This window comes from Urocitellus parryii, chromosome 10 (assembly GCF_045843805.1).
Source record: "Urocitellus parryii isolate mUroPar1 chromosome 10, mUroPar1.hap1, whole genome shotgun sequence".
Classification (NCBI taxonomy): domain Eukaryota; kingdom Metazoa; phylum Chordata; class Mammalia; order Rodentia; family Sciuridae; genus Urocitellus; species Urocitellus parryii.
This window is the reverse complement of record NC_135540.1, coordinates 78,551,324-78,561,029: the sequence shown is the minus strand read 5'-3', so window position 1 is coordinate 78,561,029 and position 9,706 is coordinate 78,551,324. Positions and strand designations below refer to the sequence as shown.

The window sequence follows — 9,706 nt, the reverse complement described above, 5'->3', positions numbered from 1 at the left end:
CTTCTTTTATGAGACAGTTTCTTGCTAAGTTGCTGAGACTTGCCTCAAACTTGTGATCTTCCTGCCTCAGCCTCCTGAGTCATTAGGATTATAGGCTTTTGCCCCTGTGCCTGGTTTGGGGCTCAATTTTTAAAAATACCTCAGAGCAAATATTTGCTATTGCAATTTACAAGTGTTTTTCTTTTTTTTTTTTTAAATAAAATTCTATGGTATACTTAGAATTTTTTTATGATGCTTCCAACATTTTTTCATGCTTGAGAGCATGTGAATTTTTGAAAGAGTTCTTTTGCCTTTCATCAAATAATGTGAACATTCTTACAAAATGTTACAAAAATTGGTTCAGGTGAGGAACAATTTAGTTATAGAAGAATTCACATTTTAGCATTCTGTGTTTCTGCCTTTTCAGTTCAACCAATATTCGAACCCCAGTAGGTATAAAGGGAGCTTCCAGGAGATACATGCACAATAAATTTATTATGACACAGCATTAAAAATGCAAAGTGTAGTGAGTATGCAAAGGTAGTTTGGAACTGTTAATACTAGCCCTATAATGCTGGCCCTGTCCCACCCCCACCACTTTTGCTTTATGATGGGAACTGTTCTGAATGCTATGTATGGACTCACTTTATCCTCACATTGATCAATGTGGTAGATGCTTTCTCCATCCTGTTTTATTGAGATGCTTACAGAGGCACAGGGATTCGTTTCTCCAAGCTTCCTGATGCTTCAATGGGAAATCTGGAATCCAGTCCCAAGTAGTCTGGTTCCATAGTTCACACCCTTAGATGCAGTACCTACATTATGGTACCTTTGAGAAGTAGAAGCTGTACTTTTTTTTTTCCTTTTTTTTTTTTTCCCCCAGAGTTGACTTTTGAAGCACTTTTGTATTGATGAAAATACTTTTCAGGCTAAAGGTTTAGGGAGAAAAAAGACAGAAGCAAGTCAGGAAGAGGAGTCTACTAGGAGGAGTGGGGCTGATGGTTCCAGGAGGTTGGGGTACAGGCAAAGCTGAGTCATGGGGAGATAAGCCTGCAGGGAGCCAGTTTCAAAGTTATTTGGTTGCATGTTGAGTAATTCAGACAAGAACAACAGTCATTAATGGGAAGGAGGAATTATTTCGGCTTCAAGGCAGACAGCATAGCCTGGGGTTACAATTCTGTGAGAAGGGGGCAAGAAACTTAGCCTCTCTATGTCTCAGTTTATTCATCTGTGAGCAGGTCTGTTAGACTGAGGTAATCCACAGACAGTGCTTAGAACTCCACGTAGGCAGAGTGCAGGAGGGGTATTGGGACTGATTAGAATTGAACTTTGAAAGAAAAAGAGAATTTGGACAGAGGGTTATCAAGATGAAGAATTTGTGATGTTGGAGAGATGGGAAGACTGAGCATATTGCTAATTTTAGTATTGGCGTATGTTTTAGAAATATAGTGGGATTAGCTCAAGAGGACCATAAATTCCCACTTAAGATTTGTACATGAAAAAAGGCCCCCCCAAATTTTATTTAAAAAAAATGTAAAGTTTTTTTTTCCTCTTTACACATTTTTTTTTTATTGGTACATTATATTTGTGCATAATGATGGGGATTTTATTGCATATTTACACATACACATAACATAACAATATAATTGAGCCAACACTTCCTAGTCCCCCAGATTTTAAGGCATCAAAAGTGAACATGAAGCCCAGGAAAAGAAAGCATTTGATTTGGGGTTACCAGGCGTTCCCCTTCCCTGCCGTCTCATGTCCTGGGGCCAGACAGACTCCTTCCTGAAGAAGCATTCCCAGTCTTGGTAGTCTCTGGGGTAAATATTTCACTTTATAAAAACTATGCATTCTGAAATATTTTACTGCCTCTTTTAACTTCCAAAACACGGGCTTATTTGTTTCCTTCTCAATTGTCACAGCAACCCTGTGAGTTGGGCAGGGCAGTTGCATGAATCACCATTTTACATGCCATGGAACTAAGTCTCTAAGGAGTTTAATGATTTCAGATAGTAAGTGGCAAAATGCAGCAAGAAACCCAGACCTCTGGCTCCTAGTCACCATGCTCCATCTATCACAAGACATGTTTCTGTGGAGTGTGACGATTCATGAAAAACTTGCCTTTAGAGCGTTGAGAGTTCTCTGATTTTCTGTGTGGCTCTGCCGTCGTGTTGACACCCGGTGAGTCATACAAATATGGGATTCGATGGATGATTCAAATGAAAGGATGATTAAAACTAAGTTTTGGTGTTGGTGGTTCTGTGCCTTCCACTGAAGCTTTTAAACGTTGCTTTCTACCTTTCAGAGGTGATAGCCATCAGGTTTAGATTCTTTCAGTTCTTTCTACCTAAAGTGACTCAAAAACAGACCTACGCCTAAACTCACCATTTACCTTTTCCCTTTGATCTCACAGAAGCGGGTGTTTTTCCCTGCTTCCAACTACACCCCCACTCACCACCTCTTTTGGTTACCTTTGCCCATTGCTCATCATCTGTGGTTACTCTTAGGCCTTTCCCAGCATACAGAGCAAAACAAACCCTTCTCCACTCCTGTGTCCTGCTCTCATCACTACTTTTTGTTCCTGTACCGCTAGGGCTCTGGAGACAGAAGTAAGTAAACACTCACATCCACTTCCTCTGGCAATTCTGTCTTGTGCTCTCCACAGTCTCTGCTGGTAGGAGCCACCAGCAGCCTCCTGCTGGATGAATTCAAGAACCTCCCTAGGCCTTATCCTGCTTGACATCTCTGTGGCATCTGACACTGGTCACCACCATCACCTGAAACACTCCTTTGTTGCCACTTCTCCCCCAGCTCTTCTTACAAGCCTTGATCTCCTCCCCTTCCCCAGGGCTCTGCCCTCAGCACCCTCTCTGACTCTGTAGCCTTTCCCCATGACCTCTCTTCTGTGTTAAAGTTTGCACTGCTGAAATACAGAGGGCCAACCAAAGGTTTTTTCCTAACCCAAAGTGCTAAGAAGTCCCCTGAGCTCTAGATCCTTTTGCTCATCTGACCCTGGGACTTCACTCGGAGTTTGCCCGGGCATCTCAGGTTCAACCAGTATAACATGGATTTATTTCATTGTATTTCCCTTTCTCTGTACCTCTTTACACATCCAAAATGTTCTGCTTCGTTTTGATCATCAATCTCAATTTCTGTTACCTACTTCATACATTTGGCAACTGAAGTCCATCTGGAACTTCAGTTCCGTAGAGCGCATCCCCTTTTCTTTCTCCCTCACTGCCCCATCTTTAGTTCAGATTTTTATCATTTTCTTGAACTTCCTTCTAACCTGTCTTCCTACTTTTTTCCATCTTTTCAAAACTGCTACACTAGCTGGGGGCAATAGCATAGTAATCCCACATCCTTGGGAGGCTAAGGTAGGAAGACCACAAGTTGGAGGCCACCCTGGGCAACTCAGCTAGACCTTTCTCAAAATAAAAGTAAAAAGGACTGGGACTGTGGTAAAGTGCCTCTGGGTTCAATCCCCAGTAACCCTCACCCTCACCTCTGCTAACACAAAAAATAGCCATACTATTCTACACAATAGTGATTGAAGATTGATCAGTTTATCTTAAGATCTTTTAGCACCTCTCTCTTGCCTTCAGGATAAAAATCCAAATGTCTTCATTTGACTCCTCCACTCTTTTTTTTTTTTTTTTTTTTTAAGAAATGGAGTCTTTGGGTTAGAGATACAGTTTAGTAGTAGAGCACTTGCCTAGCATGAAGGAGGTCCTGGGTTCAATCCCCAGCACTGGGTGGGGTGAGGTGGGGCATATAGAGACAGGGTCTCACTGTGTTGTCAAACTCCCTGGTCAAGTGGGCCTCCTGTCTCAACCTCCCAAGTAGCTGGGATTACAGGTTTGTACCACCATTCCTGGCTCCGTTTGCCTTCTTAATGGCACTTGTCCTTGTCCTGTCTTCTTGTAGCCCTTCTACTCATACTGCCTTGTTCCCTGGCAGCCTGTTAAGCCTTTAGAGCTGGCTTTCTCCTTTGTGCTCTGCTTCTTGGTCCTCTAGCATCAGCTCTTCTTCCTGTGATGTACTCTGTCTGGGTCTTTCTCCACATGGGAAACATTTTGAGGGCAGAAATCAGTTGTCTGTCCTTCGTGTTTAGCACAAATAAGGCCTGAGGCAAAACCAGAATTTTTGCCACTCTCTGCTCAGCTTGAAGATTTCTTAACTCAATTCATTGTTGGTCTGGAGTGTGAAAGTTAACCTCTTTTTAATATTTGGCTGAATGGTACAGGGGGAACAGTGGCATGTGGGACTGAATTTTCTACTTAGAACAGTTGACTGGGAAACTGTGACAGTAAGTTCAATAATTTTTTAAAGAAACTGTTTTACCATTTTCAGCCTAAGTATTTCTTACGTTGTTGTAGACATTCCTACATGTGAGCTTGAAAATAGGCAGCCTAAGCCATTCATTAGCAGTTCTTAATTGAAATCCAGCCTCATAATTGCTGTACTTCTCAATAGTGAGTCTAGAGATTAATCAGATGGTTTTATGTACTATAAAAATTAGAAAGCAATGGATTTTATGTATATGACACATATATAAGTGCTTTCCTCTGTGTTAAATGAAACACAGGATTTCCTTTAGTCTATTTTTTTTAAAATAAGTGATGCATATAATAGAATCTAGGAAAACATTCAGTCTTAAATATTTTGCCATTGAGTGAGTCACTTTTTTCTGGGAATGAGCCAACAAAATTGGGTGGGGCATTTACTCTTCTCCACCACAAAGGTATCATTAGCTGGTATCCTAGTAACTTAAGAATCATTGACCCTGAAAATGTCTGACTGCAACCTGGGCTTAATTTTCTAGTAAGATTAATGATCTTGCAGTAAAAGGTAAAACAGAGCCCAGGGTCTTTTATCTTCCTTACATTCTGTCAAGATCCCAGTGAACTATTGCTAAGACGGGGAAAACACTGGTCTATTGTTCTGAATCTAATTGAGTCTTTTTATTATGTTATGACTCACCTATATTTCACAGATTTATTCCATACAAGTCATGTAAAGTAATACACTGTGGTTTGTTTTCCCTGCTTGGTTGGTGTTCCTAGTGATCTATCAGGCTGCCTGTGCCAATCCACTGAAGCAGACTTTGGCAAGAGCTTGTGCCAACCTTAGAGGACCATAGGAGTTAGCAGTGAGGTTGCTTCATGCTTTGTCCTTAGAATGAAGTGTCTGTTCAGAATCTTCTTTGGACCCATGGAAGATACCCATAAAGTATCTCCTGTGTAAAGCTGGGGCCATGTTTAGCATAAAAAGAACTTCTTATAAAAATGAACACATCTTTTGATTTCTTACTTCCCCAGCCCTGTCTTGTGAGAGAAGGAAGGATTAAAGCCAAGATTGAAGAGTGGTTTCCCATAAGAGGGGGTGGTACCTTGAATGGTGTATTTAGTTGCCAACATCTAAAAATTAGTATAGTTCACATTGGAATCTGAATTTTGCTGTTTTTCACTAAAAATTGGAAGCTTTGGAAACAAAGGTCTTGCCTTCTTACAAAGCAGTGATTGGTTGACCTCTAAGAGCACATGCCTTGTCTTGCATAGACCTCACAGGGGCCTTCCAATCAGCTTCTTGACCCCTGTGAGTATTGCTATTCTCATCCTATGAATTGAAATATTTGGTGCTGGGGTTGTGGCTCAGTGGTAGAGTGCTCACCTAGCATGTTCGAGGCCCTGGGTTCCATCCTCAACACCACATAAAAATAAGTAAATAAAATAAAGCTATTGTGTCCAACTACAACTAAAAAATAAATATATTTTTAAAAAATTGTCTCCATGTGACTTCTCCTCACTTTGAAGACTTAAGAAATGAGAACCTAGATATGCAAAGAATATGTCTTTTCAGGAAGATGTCTGTTAAAATGTCCATAATGTTATCTAGTTAAAGTAAAATGTGATTACATTGAAAAGAAATTATTATTTAAAGTATGGCCTGGTTTGCTTCTTTTGACTCTGTATCCAAATATGTAGGTGTTTTCCTGTAATCCTTTAAATGTATGATTTAGGTACTTGTTCATATCTTAGTTAAAAAACAAAACACCTACAGTGTTATCCTATTTGATAACTTTACATTTAGAGGGCTTTGTGAAAAATCACGGAATATGGTTTGCTGGCCTCCATCAAGTAGGATTAATTTTTCTATATATGTAGTGAGGAAGTGGATTGTTGTTAGTCTGTGCATCTGTAACAAAATATCTTAGGCTAGGTAATTTATAAATAATAGAAATATATTTCTCATAATTCTAGAGGCTGGGAGATCCAAGATGAAGGCACAAATAGATTTCTGTGAATGGTAACGGGTTCCTTGCTTGTTACAAGGTGTTGTCTCTTGTTGCCATCCTCACGTGGTAGAAGAGGCCAAGTGGGTGAAAATGAATGATTGCTGTCTTCATGTGAAGGAAGAGTTGGGACAAAGAAATGAACTTCCTTCCTCAAGCCCTTTTATTTTTAATTAATTGATTTATTTGAGGGAAGGGGTACTGGGGATTGAACCCAGGGGCACTTGGCCACTGAACCACAACCCCAGCCCTTTGTATTTAGAGACAGGGTTTCACTGAGTTGCTTATCGCCTTGCTATTGCTGAGGCTGGCTTTGAACTTGTGATCTTCCTGCCTCGGCCTCTCAACCACTGGGATTACAGGCGAGTGCCACTGTGCCTGGCATCAAGCCCTTTTATGATGACACTAATCCCATCCATCAGGTAGAGCCCTTAGATTTGATCATCTCCCAGTGATTTTAATACTTCACCTTGGGGTTTAATTCTAACATAGGAATGGGGAGGGGGCACATACATTAGTAAGCTTTTTCGGCTCTTTTTAAAGTTTGATTTCTAGCAGTCATAATCTGATCCTGTTTCCTATACCAAATGCAGCAGTGTATCCTTGAATACTTATATTTTAAATTACTTCTTAAATTTTGTAGTCAAGAATAGAAAGTTTATTTTCAATACTCATTCAGCATTTGAGCTTCTTTCTTCCCTTTGATCTTAGTAATATTGATCCTTTAGGTATATAGATAGCCCGTGTTTAAGTTTCTACAGGTACAGTGGGCATTTATTGTTTAAGGACTGGGTTATAACTAGAAAATCTCCAAACTGTTCTTCCTTGTTGGATGCCATTTGTCCTCTAGAGTTATGACTCTGGAGAATTTCAATGTCCTAATATTTATTTATTATATACTTATGTTTTATTATACACTTATTATTTATAAATAATATCTGTTGAACACTACAGGCTATTTGTATATTGTTGAAGAAGGGATAGTTGGATTCTTTGGCTTACTATTTTTCTTTTCCTTTTTTCTTCTTAGGTAATTACATTGGGTTTCTAGTCACTTTACATAGATAATGGTTAAGAACAGGGAGTTGGGATTAAAGAAGACTTGGGTTTGAATCTTATCTTTTTTTTGTTAGCTGTTATAAAACACATGAATTAATATATTCAACTTTCAATTTCTTATCTGTAAATAGAAATGATAGTATCTTGTTCATAAGGTAGTTGTCAGTTTTAAGTAAGAAAATGTATGTGAAACCCTTAGATTGACATCTGGCATATAGTAAGTACTTAAGAAATAACCAATGTGTGAATATCATTATTATCATAGTTATCTTAACATAGTTTGAACGTGTAAGTGTAGTAGATTCACTTATTTAACTCAGTTTAGAATATGAAGTTTAGAGAATTTAATACAGTTTTGAATATTAATGCTTTAACAAAATACAAGTGAGAAGTAATGTCTCCAGGGGCTGGAGTTATGGACTCAGAAAACATGGATTCATTTTCCTGCACATTTAAATGCTACAGTACTACCTGAACTACAGGACTGTTCTGAAAATTAAATGGGATATATGTGGCTGCTTGTAGTAGACTGTAGGAGGTACCACCTTCCCTTGACATATGAAACAAAAGGAAATTTATACTGTAACAAAAATTTATATTATACATCTTCAAATTGTCTTTATTGACCTTACAGCTATGCTTAGAAGTCACCAGAATCCCCAAAAGTATCCTAATTTTTTGGCTTGGTGTGATGGTGTTTCTCAGTATTTGGTGAAGTAATGAAATTCTATGTCATGGATTTAATTTTAGTTGATTTTTATTTTATCTATCTATCTATTTATTTATTTATTGAGACAGGATCTGGCTTATTATGCCTTGGCAGGGTGGTCCTGACAGTGGTGGGTATCACCCTGTCCTGGGTGGAGGGAAGGTCCAAGAGCTAGTTAAGGCCAATGGCGAGAGAAGTAGGGGGCACACAGCTGCTGGAATGCAGTGAGGCCAGGTGGAGGGCTAGAGGCAGCTGTGGTAGGCCTGGGCAGGGTGCCCCTGCTGCCCAGGGTTGAAGGCATCCAACTGTGATGGGGCCATGGCCTACAAGATTGGGGACCCAGGCCACACCAGTACCCTGGGAAGCAGGTGAAGGATCACATGACACAGAACATAAAACACAGGCACAGAGCTGATAAGTAAGCACATGGACTAATGGGCACAGATTCACAAGCCAGAGGGACACTCACCCCTGGCCAAGCTGGACACAAACACAATGGTAGTGCCACATAAATATCAGGGAGACATGGCACTATGGAATACGTGATGGCTACCATGAATGAACCAAGCCATGGAGTTCAAGGGAAGAGGGAAATGGGCCTTGTGGCATGACTGCACTGGAATTGTGTGAAACATGGGTTGGGGGCTGGTCTGGAGGTGCCTAGGGCAGCCCATCCCGCCTCCCCCACCCCCCAACTTTCTGGGCTTAGTCTGTCTTCCACACTTTGTTGAGCGCTTTACCACCTCATGGTAGATGAGAAGCACAATGGCCACATGCAGGCGGATCCAGCCCAGGCCGGGGACAGTGCCCTTGTAGAAAGCTTTCAGCTCCTCCTTCCTCAGAATTTGCAAGCCACAGTCCCAAGTGTTCCCCGGTATTTGTGTGACTCCAGGCCCTACGTCCGAGTCTTAATCACACCCAGAGGCATGTTTCCGAAGACACTGGCTGCACCAGCAATAGCTCCAAAGACCCTGGTGACCGTCAGTGGGTTCCTGGGCTTGTTGTGGATGTCCCCTCTGTACCAGTTGTGCAGGGAGGTTATCACAAAGAAGCGGATGGCTAGGTTTGAGCCCGTTTTCAGCATAGTGGCAGTGAGGCCCTGGTAGGTCCCCTTCACTCCTTGTTCCTGTACAATCTCCCCAACCCTGTGGAAGAGTCCTTTGTACGTTGGGGGAGGTCTGGTCATGGATGAACTTAACCTTGATGGCCTCCATGGGGCACATGACCACCCCCGCGTGCTGTCCTCCTTCCCTGGGCGTCACGTTTGTGATTGCTGAAGAACTCATTCCGAACCTTGGCCGCCTTGGGGATGGAGCCGTAGAGCAGAGAGCTGAGGCCGAGGTACAGGCCCAGGACCATCTGCGGCACGCAGTTCCCCGGTGTCCCAGTACCATATCGCGGGTGAGCCCCATCCAGCTGTAGCTGTGGATTCACGTACTCCCTTAGGAACATTGTTGTCGTACAGATCTCGATGTCATCTGCCAGGATTGCCTTCCTGGGGTGTGTCAGCTTGGCTTTTCTGGGTGCAGGGTGCAGCTGCCCCCGGAGCTTGGGTTGGGAGGGTGGGAGGTGGGCAGCCTATGGGGCATGGCCATGGTGGGCGGGAGGTGGGCAGCCCAGTGTGGGCCACGTGTCCCAGCCTCCCACACTGGGCAGTAGGT

The 9,706-nt window shown here is 41.9% G+C and overlaps 1 pseudogene; it reads right to left on the bottom strand.

Moving 5' to 3' along the window:
• Nucleotides 1-8,750: 8,750 nt before the first annotated feature.
• LOC113177245 (tricarboxylate transport protein, mitochondrial pseudogene) lies at nucleotides 8,751-9,497 on the bottom strand (annotated as a pseudogene).
• Nucleotides 9,498-9,706: the final 209 nt, after the last annotated feature.